Source organism: Myotis brandtii, unplaced genomic scaffold, assembly GCF_000412655.1.
Source record: "Myotis brandtii unplaced genomic scaffold, ASM41265v1 scaffold154, whole genome shotgun sequence".
NCBI classification, from domain to species: domain Eukaryota; kingdom Metazoa; phylum Chordata; class Mammalia; order Chiroptera; family Vespertilionidae; genus Myotis; species Myotis brandtii.
In genome coordinates, this window is record NW_005355584.1 from 3761684 (window position 1) to 3773530 (window position 11847).

Below are 11847 nucleotides of genomic sequence, written 5' to 3' on the forward strand. Positions count from 1 at the left end.
GGTCATAATAATCTGGCCACTCAGTGTATATACACCAAACAAAATGTTAGATTTGCAAAACATTATTTTGGATGGGGTGAGGAGAAGGAGGAGGCTGCCTAGGTTCTAATAAAACAAAGATAATACACTATTCTTATCTACTGATTTATATTCTTGTTTGGTTTCCAGTCACAGTGTAACTGGAAGCCAAGAAAAGGCCTTGCATTTTGATTTAACCTGATGGATTTGTTCAGCCATTCCCTTTAAAAAAGGAACAAACAAGTTCACATACTTTATTTTTATAAAAGTGCCCCATATTTATTAGAGAACATTTTGAAAATAAAGTACTGGAAATAATATTTACAAAGTCTTCTGCAGTCCAGTTGACGGTTCTGCTGTATTTCTTACTGGCCTGGTTTTCCTCCCTATTCTTTCTACATAATCGAGACCACACTTTACATACGATTTTGTTTCCTGTGTTTTTGCACGTAACAAATGAACAATAATATGAACTTTTCCCCACGTTATTTATAACTCTGTATAAATATCAATTTTAATGGTTCCCTCAAATCCCATTGTGTAGATGTGCAGATTTTATTTACAGTTCTCATACTATTGGAACTTAGAATGCTTCTGATATTTAAGACTTAAATTTATTTCTTTATTATATATACTAATGCAGGTGACATTATGCTTTGGTTTTATATTCTTTAAGATTTATAAAAATAGCATTCTTGGGTCACAGAGTATGAATATTTTTAAGATTTGCATATATCCAAGTTATATTTTCACAACTACACTAAGACATTTTCATGTAAAGCATATCATTATTTAGATAAATCTTTGTTGATTTGATTTGTGTAAAATCATTACTATTTTAATTTGATTCTCATGAGGGTTGGTATTTTTCTGGGAATGTGTTGAGCCAGTTGGTTACTTTTGTGGAAAAATGCACATTATTCCCTGCCTCACACATATCAATACTAGATTAATCAAGGACTTACATTTGAAAAGTACCACTTCGGTATTTTTATAGGAAATACAAGAGAATTTAAAGCTGTCAGGTGTCAGGATTTCTTAAGATAATAGAAGGGCAAACAATAAAAGAAGACTGACAAACTTGACTAAAGTAAGATGATAAATTTCTGTTCAAGGTACAACAAAAAAAAAAAGTTAGGATACAAGTCGTACACACTATACAGCTGCAGAGAAAAGAAAGATGATCTGTGGAACTGATGTGGAGTGATTTCTGGGGGTCTGGAATATACCTGCCATGTCATAAATCTTTTTGTTCTATATATTTAGCCATGCATTTGAATTATTTTTCCCACAGTAATAAAAAAAAAAAGAAAAATGTTTAAAAGCCAACCCATTTTACATTCCCACCAGCAGTGTACTGGGGTTCCAGTTTTTCTACATTCATGCGAACACTAGAGCTCAGCATTCTAGTGGGTGTGTAGTTGTATCACATTGTGGCTTTCAGTTACAGTTTCTCAGTGACCAGCACTGTAAGCTCCTTTTCCTGTGGTTATTAATCATTTGCATGTCTTCTTTGGTAAAAGGTCTATTCCAGTCATTTGCCGATTTTAAAAATCGTGTTATTTGTCTTGCTTATAAATATATGTAATTATATATTTCCTGTATAATAAAAGCCCAAGTGTATAGTCGACTGGTGGGCCATTCAACCAATCAAAGCGTAATATGCTAATGATATGCTAAGACCACTCAACCGCTCGCTATGACGTGCAATGACCACCAGGGGGCAGACAGTCGACCAGTCGCTATAATGTGCACTAACCACCAGGGGGCAGACACTCCAATGGGGAGGTAGGTTAGCTTGCTGCTGGGGTCTGGCCAATTGGGGCTAAATGAGATGGGACGGACACGCCCTAGACCCCTCCCACAGTCCCTCTCCAGCTGGCCAACCTCCCACGTCTCTCCACAGCCACGATAGTACACCGGTGGGGTCCCTTGGCCAGGCCTGTGCCCTCTCGCAATCCAGGACCCCTTGGGATGTTGGAGAGCCCGTTTTGGCCCAATCCTGCAGGCCAGGCCAAGGGATCCCACTGGTGCACAAATTCATGCACCAGGCTTCTAATATATATATTCTGGATACAAATTTTTTATCAGATATGTGATAATCAAATATTTCCTCCCATTCTGAGGCTGGTCTTTCTCTCAACAATGAGTTTTGGAGCACAAGAGTTTGGAATTTTAATGAAGTCCAAAGTTGAGTGGTTTTTGGGAGTAGTTTCTCAGTTGGTGCTGTTTGTCTCCAAAGTACTGAAGTGGTTACTTTGGACAGGTGGCCCCGCTTCAGAGCTGCGTTTTGCAGAGAGGATGTATCAGCCTCTTCCATCATGCCAGACATGGATCCCCTGGGTGTGTACTTTTCTTATGCCCATTTCAGATGAGGAAACTGAGGCATGGATGCCCCAGGTCCTTAGGCATTGGTGGCTGTGGTCTGAGCTCAGGCCATGTGGCTGTAGAACTGTGCTTGGGATCACTGGACTTTGTCCCTGTGCCCCATGCCGTGTTCACACACTCAGTTAAAGTGGTGGTTACTGATCATGTTCTGAGGGGTCAGCACTATGTCTATGAACCTCCTAAGGTTTCGTTTGCTCTTCTCTAAAATGGAGATAAAAGATAGTATGTTCCAAATAGAGTTCTTGGGAGGATTCCAGAAGATTCATGTATGTTTCTTAGTATGCACATAGTAACCTTTGGGTGGCGGCGGCAGTGTTGTTAGTAACAGAAGTAGTAGCAGGGTGACAGGAACCTCCCCTCCTTCTGGTGTGAGTTGGGCATCTCTCTCAATGATGGTAGCATCCTAGATATTTATTTTACAGCCCTTCTCAAAGTCCTCTGCCAATGTTTGCTTATAGTGAGAACTGGCACCTAAGGATCTTGAGGGTATAGAGCAGTGATGGCAAACCTATGACATGCATGTCAGAGGTGACACGCGAACTCATTTTTTTGGTTGATTTTTCTTTGTTAAATGGCATTTAAATATATAAAATAAATATCAAAAATATAAGTCTTTGTTTTACTATGGTTGCAGATATCAAAAAATTTCTATATGTGACACAGCACCAGAGTTAAGTTAGGGTTTTTCAAAATGCTGACACGCCGAGCTCAAAAGGTTCACCATCACTGGTATAGAGCTTGCTTTTTCATCCTGTGGTTTGCAGCTTTCTCCTTAATACCTTTCAAGGGAGTGCGGCGTTTTATTAGGACCAGGATGTGACCTGGAGTGATGAAATAAGGCAGGCAAGGGAGGCAAAGAGATTGGCTTTTGTTTTGGAAAGTTACAGAATCGTAGTGGCTGATGAGAACTGCTTGCTGTATGGGGTGAACTCAGGTGCCAGGGTTGTTAGATGTTGTGTGTTGGGCTGGGTGAGGTCTTCATTCCTGGTGTCCATAGGTGCAGAGCTACCCGAAGAGTCAATCCAAGTTGTGAAGAGGGAAGACGAAGACTGAAATGTGAGTGTGAGGTCCGTGGACGGAGGCAGGTGTGGAGGGGAAGACTGTGTCACAGGTTAGAAGGTAGGAAGAACCAGGTACAGTTGGGAACTTTTAGCAGTAAGGATTAAAGAAAGCTGTTGAGACCTTTGACCTCAAGGGCATCAGAGACCTGCTTCTCATGATTCCAGGTGGCTGAAACAGACACACATTCTACATGCACTGCCTCTTTTCTTTTGTAAGTATGGATAGGGTGGTTTTTCTATAGTAAAATAAAACCTGCCCAATGGTTACAGAAAGATCTAATGTAGAAAATATGGACTACCGGGGGCCTCCGGATCCCTTTTCCTGTTCCTAGAGATAATCACCTTTTAGACATTTACTCTACATATTTAGGCATCTAGATATATACACAAATGAGGTCATTCTTGCATTTTGTTTTGTAGCTTGCCTTTTTCCAACAATGTGTCTTGGACCTCTTTCTTTATTGTATTGATGGATTATAATTTATTATACTAATCCACTGGTTTTTTATGTGTATTATTATTGTTGTTTCTTGGAAGTTATTTAAGTCTGCATTTTTACCAAAGTGAATTAGGCAGAAGTCTGTGTAGTGATTAAGTGGGCTCATTCTGTAGAATCAGTTGTGTGATTTTAGGCAAGAGCCTTAATCTCTGCCTCAGTTTCCCCATCTATGCAATGGGAACATTGGGACCATTACTATTGTTATTGCTACAAGCTGCAAGCACCCACATAGCCTCATATGTGCTAGATACTTTTTAAAGGGCATCACATATCTGAATGTATTTAAACCGCATAACTAACTCGAGTGATCAATACTGTTATTTCTAAGATCACACAGCTGTTAAATGGTGGAGCCAATGTATATGTGAATTTATGCATTCTGATTCCAGACAAGCACTCCTACTGTGTTATACTTCTGCGTGCATAATACCAAATTTACAGGGTTATAAGAATTAAATGGGACACAACATATTCTGATTGCTTAAACTGAGGCCTAACATGTAATAGGCCAATATGTGGCCTATTTTTACCAACAATAGGCCAGTACTAGGTACATGATCAAGTAGTATTAGCGTTTGGAAAAAAAATCAATTCTCTAGAACATTGTTTTCCATATGTCCTTGTTTTGGTATGAGTATACATCAAAAAGACAAATTCCTAATAACATAATCACTTGGTTAAAGCACATGTGAATTTAAAATTTTGATAAGTATTTCAAATAATCCTCCACAGATTGTACCATTTACACTTCAACAGTAAGTTATGAGTGCCCAGTTTCCCGTACCCTTGCCAACATTGTTAGTGATTGAACTTTTCAGACTCATAGGTGAAAGATATTATCTTGTTTTGTTTTGAATTTCCTTTTCAGTGAATTTTTAGAGTTGAGATACAGTTTGCATACAGTGAGACTCACTCTGTAATGTACTGTCTGCTGTTTATACAAGTGCATTCAGTCATGTCACCACCACCACACCCAAGATTTAGGACAGTTCCATCACCCCAAATTTCTTTGGCTTCTTTTTGATTAATAAACTGAGAATCTTCTAAACAGTGGTCGGCAATGAAAGGGGGTCGGATGGACTGGGAAAGCCTCAGGCAGACTGGGACCCCATATAAGCAAAGACAAACCTCATTCTGTATCCACCATATGCTGCCACCCTTTGCCGTGTACAGATAATATAGATACATGGTCGGGCCAACAGATTTGTGTTTTATTATCTTTCCAATCTGGAAATTAGATGGTCCACAAAAATCAATTTAATATAACTGAAATATACGTCTTACCATTTAATTTTGACCAATTTTGAAAAAGAGTTTCCTAAGATGAATTATGTAGCTCTCAGCCTTTCACTTATTTTGTGAATAAATTACTTCATGGTGGGTGAACAATGGTCTAAGGCCAGAGTTGGTCATTTTTCCATCTACTCTTTCTCAGCTGCTTGAGTCTGGCCCTTACAACAATGCCCCGATTTTCTACATTGCTGTAACCTCAATTATGTAAGTATCCAAACTTCTTAAGTCAGTAATAATTAAGTCTAGTTCTAAGTTATGGAGGACAACTTCCCCTGTACAGAAAATTGGTGAGTTCTGTGAGACTGATTTGATTAATTCAGCAGTTTTCCCCTTTTAGTCAGTTGTCTACCCATCCTATTAATAAGCAGAATGCTTATTACCACCTGGAAAACACAGAGAACCTCTGTCAAAGAACAGGGCACAGGTTGGCTCAACAGCCATGGAGCCGTGTCCAGAGGCCGAGCTGTGGCCTATCAATGTGGACTCCTTTCAGCCATCCAACTAGAAAAGACAACATACAAACTAAGGGGAGGCAGAGTCAATTTCATGGCACCCTTTATGGCGACCATGTGAGTCATCTTATTTAACCCTGATAAAGCTAGAATGTGCACGATTCTGTCTCCCTGATGACAATTAGGTAAAGAAGACAGAGTAGGTCAGTGGTCGGCAAACTCATTAGTCAACAGAGCCAAATGTCAACAGTACAACGATTGAAATTTCTTTTGAGAGCCAAATTTTTTAAACTTAAACTATATAGGTAGGTACATTGTTATTAACTTAATTAGGGTACTCCTAAGGCTTAGGAAGAGCCACACTCAAGGGGCCAAAGAGCCGCATGTGGCTCGCGAGCCGCAGTTTGCTGACCACTGTTCTAGGGTGTTGATCGGTCACTTAAATTAGTTTACCTGTCTCTTGCTTGCTTTAGTTTTGTTTGCTTTCTTGCCTGTCTTCCTTCCTTTCCTTCTATCATTCTTTTTGTGTGAACTGTTCATTTGGACATTTTGCCCATTTGCTGACAGAATTGCCTGTTTTTCTCTTACTGATTACTGAGAGCACAGTCTGTATTACAGAAGTTTATCTTTTGTCATATGTGTTTGCAGTTTTTCTCCAGTTTATCTTCGTTTTCTGCCATTTTTTGGCAATCTAAAAATTTATAAATTATGCTTTATTAGATTTGTCGATCTTCTCTTTTATGGATTTAAGGTTTTGTGTAATGCATAGAAGGGCTTCCTGCAGTGCAAAGTTTTTGTTGTAATATTTTCCCCCTCCAGTCATTTAGCATGTCCTTTTAGTCACATGCTCTTGATTTGTGTCTTGGTCTATTTCTTGACTTTGTAGTCTTTGTTTCCCCTTTAATTTTAAGCCGTTGCAGTGTGTTTTAATATCTTGTGCATCTCATTCTCCCTCATTTTTCCTTTGAGTTTTTTACTTCTTTCATTGTTTATAAGCCAAAGTTAGCTTCATTGTAATTTTGTCAGGTTTCTTACAAATTCATTGTTGATGATTTCTTGGATCTTGAGTTAATATTTTGACAGGAGTGAATTGTTTTATTTAAGAGCAAGGTCTGTCTGCCCTGGCTGGTGTGACTCAGTGGTAGAGAGTTGACCCATGGACAGTAGGGTCTCGGGTTTGATTCTGGTCAAGGGCACATTCCTGGGTTGCAGACTCGTTCCCCATCTCCTGTCGAGGTCCATGTGGGAGGCAATCAATCAATGTGTCTCTCTCCACATCAATGTGTGTTTTTTTCTCTCTCCTTCTCTCTTTCCTCCCCTCCCACTCTCTAAAAGTCAATGGAAAAATATCCTCGGGTAAGCGTAAGGTGCGTCTTTCTGTATATCTGTAGAACAAGGATAAGGTCCATGTGGGAGGCAATCAATCAATGTGTCTCTCATCACATCAATAGTGTTTTTTTCCTCTCTCTTTCTCTCTTTCCTCCCCTCCCACTCTCTCAAAATCAATGGAAAAATATCCTTGGGTAAGCTTAAGGTGCGTCTTTCTGTATATCTGTAGAACAAGGATGATCCTCTGAGTAAAATTGTTGATGTGGTTTCAGATTTCGCAGTGCAACTAACTTAAGAAACTATCACTTGTTGATTTTTGGTGTAGTATCACAGAATATCCACAGTTATATGGAAAGGTTATTGTATGAAGCGCTCCTCCCTCTTCCAGCTCTGTGTCTCTAGGAGGCTGGATTTTCTTCTTACACTTGAACTAAAACAACATACTGTAGCAGACCAGATACAGACGCAGACGTGAGAGTCCACTGTCTTAAGTCAGCCAGTAATCTAAAGCAGTGCCACTTCTCTCATTAAGTTTTTATTGTTTGGAAATTGTATTTATTTTTCATGAAAATATTATTTATGTTAACATTAATGCATATATTGTCATTTAAAAATGAATTAATAATTAAATGTTTTTAAATCTTCTCAGTTTTAATTTCTAAGAGTAAATTTCAGTAGCATGACCCACATAGACAAAGCTTCTTGTGGTTCACATTCAATTTTAAGAAGATAAAGGGGTGCTGAGTCCAGAAAATTTGGGAACCACTAAGTTGAGCTACCGACCAGCAGGGCAGTTTGTTGTAGGGGAAGTGGTGAGCTTTGGCATCAGCAGCCAGGTTCAAATTCCAGATATGCGATTTCCTAGGGACAAATTATTTTTAACTCCATTGGGTAAATTTTTCTTCTTGAGACCCGGTTTCCTCACTTGTAAAAATGGCAATGAAAAAGCTGTTTTAGTTGTTAAAGGTTAAGTAGTTTGATGCTGTCTTTTAATTTATTAGGTGTTACAATGACAGGTATGACTATGTCCAATCATTTTTTAAAAAGAGATTGTGAAATTACTTAAAGATGTTCTGCCCATATGTATAAAATATTCATGTCTAAAATCTTTTCACTTGTGACTTCATACACATTTTCAAGTATACATGTAAACTTAAGTTTTTACAATTAGGAAAGCAGTAAAACTAATTCAGAACATATACTTCGGCATCATGAGACAGATGGTAATCCTATAAAGAGATGGCCTATATTTTTAGAAGTGCAAACAGAAAAACAGATATTCTTAAAAATTCCAGAGTAATCTTTGCCTAGAAAATGGGATGCGATAAAAGACCAGATAGCCTAATAGAACTGTTTATAGTTTCTCATGTCTAAAATTGAATCTTATTTAGTGTTAGTATTGAGTTGTATATGGATTAGTAGTTGAAAAAGAAATAATCGATCAAGTAGATAATTGCCAAGTCCTTTTACTGTGGTGATAAGTCTCTTGCTTTCTATGAAATGGATGCAGTAGTGGAAAACAGAACCATGTGACCCCAAATTTAGTGGGGTTAATTTACATGTGAATACTTGTCACATGGGAGCAATTATGTAACACATGAGCCTCAAGGTGCCTATCATTGTAGAGCAGTGTTCTTATTAGTTCACTCCACTGTTCATTCAACACATACTTATTGAGTACTTTCTTTGGGCCAGGTGTAAGCTAGGTGCTAGGGATAAAATGTTGAGAAAAAGATTGACACACTCTCTGTTAGGATGATAGACATCAGTCAGATAATTACACAAACAGGTCTAAGCATACATACTAGATGGGAATTCTAGGCGGAGAGGGATACAGCCTTCTGAGAGCCTGGGATTGGGGGATTTCACATAGGAAGAGAAGGATGTGGTTCTTTAGGAATTGAGAGATGAGCTGAAGTTTGAACAAATTAATAAGAGGAGAGTGAAAAAAAACACACACAACACATTTCAAATCAAAGGGCCAGTAGCTTAGAAGTTCTATACTTAGACTGTGATGAATATGGATGCTTTCAGTGTGAGTGGAGCAGAAATCAAGTCAAGAATGGACATACCATGTAGGACCTTATGGGCCACATTACGGAGGTTTATTACTTTATTCTAAATAATGATAAATTGTCCTTTCACGTGAGGAACGAGAGCGAAGGTGGTCAGGGTATCTCATTAACATACCTGATTAGAATTGCATGTCTAAAATTCATTTACTCATAATTACTGAGCATCTCCTACACCCTTGGTCTGGTCCTGGACTCTTGGAAGACATCAGTGGATAAAATAGGGTTAAAATTCCTGCTTTTGTAAAGCTTACATTCTTTAACACATTTCGTACCGCTCAGGAGTTTTCTCATGTTTCGCGTGCCATCTGTTAAGGACCGCTCACGAGTGTTCTCGTTTTTTACGCCCATGGAAAAAGGAGCGAATCTAGATACTTATGTAAATTTTGTTTGGTCCCTCTTCATAGAGGAAAATGTTTTACGCAGTACCATACGTTAAAAAAGTACTAGGAACTTTAATTGTTTAATTGTTTTTGTAAATAAAAATGTTATAATTATTGAAAAACAGCACCTAAAGTGCATTATGATGATTTAAATAATGTGCAGTTTGCCCAAAAACGTGCGGTCCCTGGCGTATGTCTTAGAGATTTCTATGCAGTATGCAATGTGTTAATATAAAGAGGTGGAGAAAGACAAAGGACATAATAAATCCGACTAATGTGATGCAAACACATTATACATCTTTTTACCAGAAAGCCAATTTGTTCATTTTTGCTTACTATTTATTTCCTTGTCTCTTACTATTTCTGTTGATTTTTTTCTTGTTCTTATTTTTTATTTTTACAATTTAACATGACTATATGTGTGTGTGTGTGTGTGTGTATATATATATATATATATATATGTATATATGTTATTCCCAAGCTGATTCTTTTATTTTACTTACATTTTACATAATCTACTTTCTTTTTTATTTTATTTAAAAAATTTTTTTTATAGTGATTTCAGAGAGGAAGGGAGAGATAGAAACATCAATGATGAGAGAGAATCATTGATCAGCTCCCTCCTGCACGCCCCCTACTGGGGATCGAGCCCACAACCCGGGCATGTGCCCTTGACTGGAATCGAACCCGGGACCCTTCAGTCTGCAGGCCGGTGCTCTGTACACTGAGCCAAACCATCCAGGGCACATTAGCTACTTTCTAATGGCAGATAGTAATTCATCTTAATTATATATCAACAAAATATCTAAATTCTGTTCCCTCCAATAGGCTTCTTATTCTTATCAAAAGAGATTAGGTATTGTGATATGTCTTACTTTGAGTACAAAACCTATACTGTCTACGTAAAAGGAGTGACTTGCCAGCTAAAGTACATTGTCATTATATTATCTAATTTTTAAGAATGTCCGTATTTTTGTCAAACAAATAATATATGTTAATAAATGTTACATGTTTATGCTTTGATAGAAGGTAGTGGTACTTGGATACTGAGTTCATCTGATATACAATAATGTTAAAAAGTAACTGGTGTTCCAAATATTTATATGTATTTTGTTTTTTGCAACATGCTCAAAAACATAGGACATGACAATAAGACTTTTTAAAATTGCTTCTTTATAGAGATAATGTTGCTGATCCCCCCAATAAGTTGTCTGATCTGATTGTTTTTACTATAAATGATTTCACGTAGATTCTGTCTACACAGTAAGCAAGTTCCATCTATAACTAAACATTTGTAAGACATCTCCTTTCAACTCCTACTGTGTTATCATCACTATATCACTAATGGATTTGTATTATAATTTATCCATTGATCAGTCTCCTACTGGATTATGAGGCCATAAACCCTTTATTAATCTGCATTTTAGCACACAGTGCTGGGTATATAGTAGGGCTTTGTAAATGCACAATGAATTAACGAATGCCATCAAGGTTAGGGGAGGTCAGAATCTTAATTTTTTTAGCATTTTGCTCAAGTTCAAGCTTGTTACATTATACTTTCATGGTTGCACAAACTGCAGGACATGGCCACAGAGGAAATAAACCATGCGAAGTAAACAGAATGATTTCTGTGATCAGTTAATATGAGTTAGGAAGCCACATTTTTTTCCTCCGAAATGACTTTCAGAAAGTCTCTACAGAATTGAAATCCTGTCATTTCAATGATGGAACAGTGTACAAAAAAAGTTTAGAAATTATGTTTCTGGATACAGAAGTAAAAATTTGCCATTGGACATTGCAACAAAAAGAAGAGGAAGACATGATAATTCTGGAACTATGCTTCGTGATCTTCTTCCTAGTAGATCTCCACTGACCATACCCAATTGTATGGGAGTGCCAAAGGTGGGGCACCGGGCCGGGGTTAGGGGGGGTGGGGGGAAGAAGGTGAGTGGGCCTGGAAGGGAGAGAGCAGCATTGCTGAGCTTTCCTAGAGAGCGTATCACAGATTGTGGGATGCTTTTATCTTTTCATTTTTACAGATGTTTATATTTTTAAAAACATGTATAAGTTGTTGAGGAATCCACTAGGCTTGATATTCTCTAAGTTTTCATAGTTCCTCCTCCTCCTCTAAGTGTTTGCTGTTTGTGGGACACACACTGGTGGCTGGGCCCTGTGTGAATTAGTGCTGAAGGTGAGCATTAGGAAAGACCAAAACTCTGACCCATAGTTCAGGAGACAACAAAAAGCAAGGTCTAAAAAGAAACAGGTAGATTAGGGTTTGTTCTTTAAGCATTATTTGTCAAATGCTGATTACATAGGAGGCACTGATCTATTTCGCTGGGTGAAATGGGC

The 11847-nt window shown here is 38.0% G+C and overlaps 1 protein-coding gene across 2 annotated transcripts in view; it reads left to right on the forward strand.

Moving 5' to 3' along the window:
- Positions 1 to 11847, forward strand: part of SOCS6 (suppressor of cytokine signaling 6) — a 27177-nt gene that overhangs the window by 12570 nt on the left and 2760 nt on the right. The window lies entirely within an intron of this gene.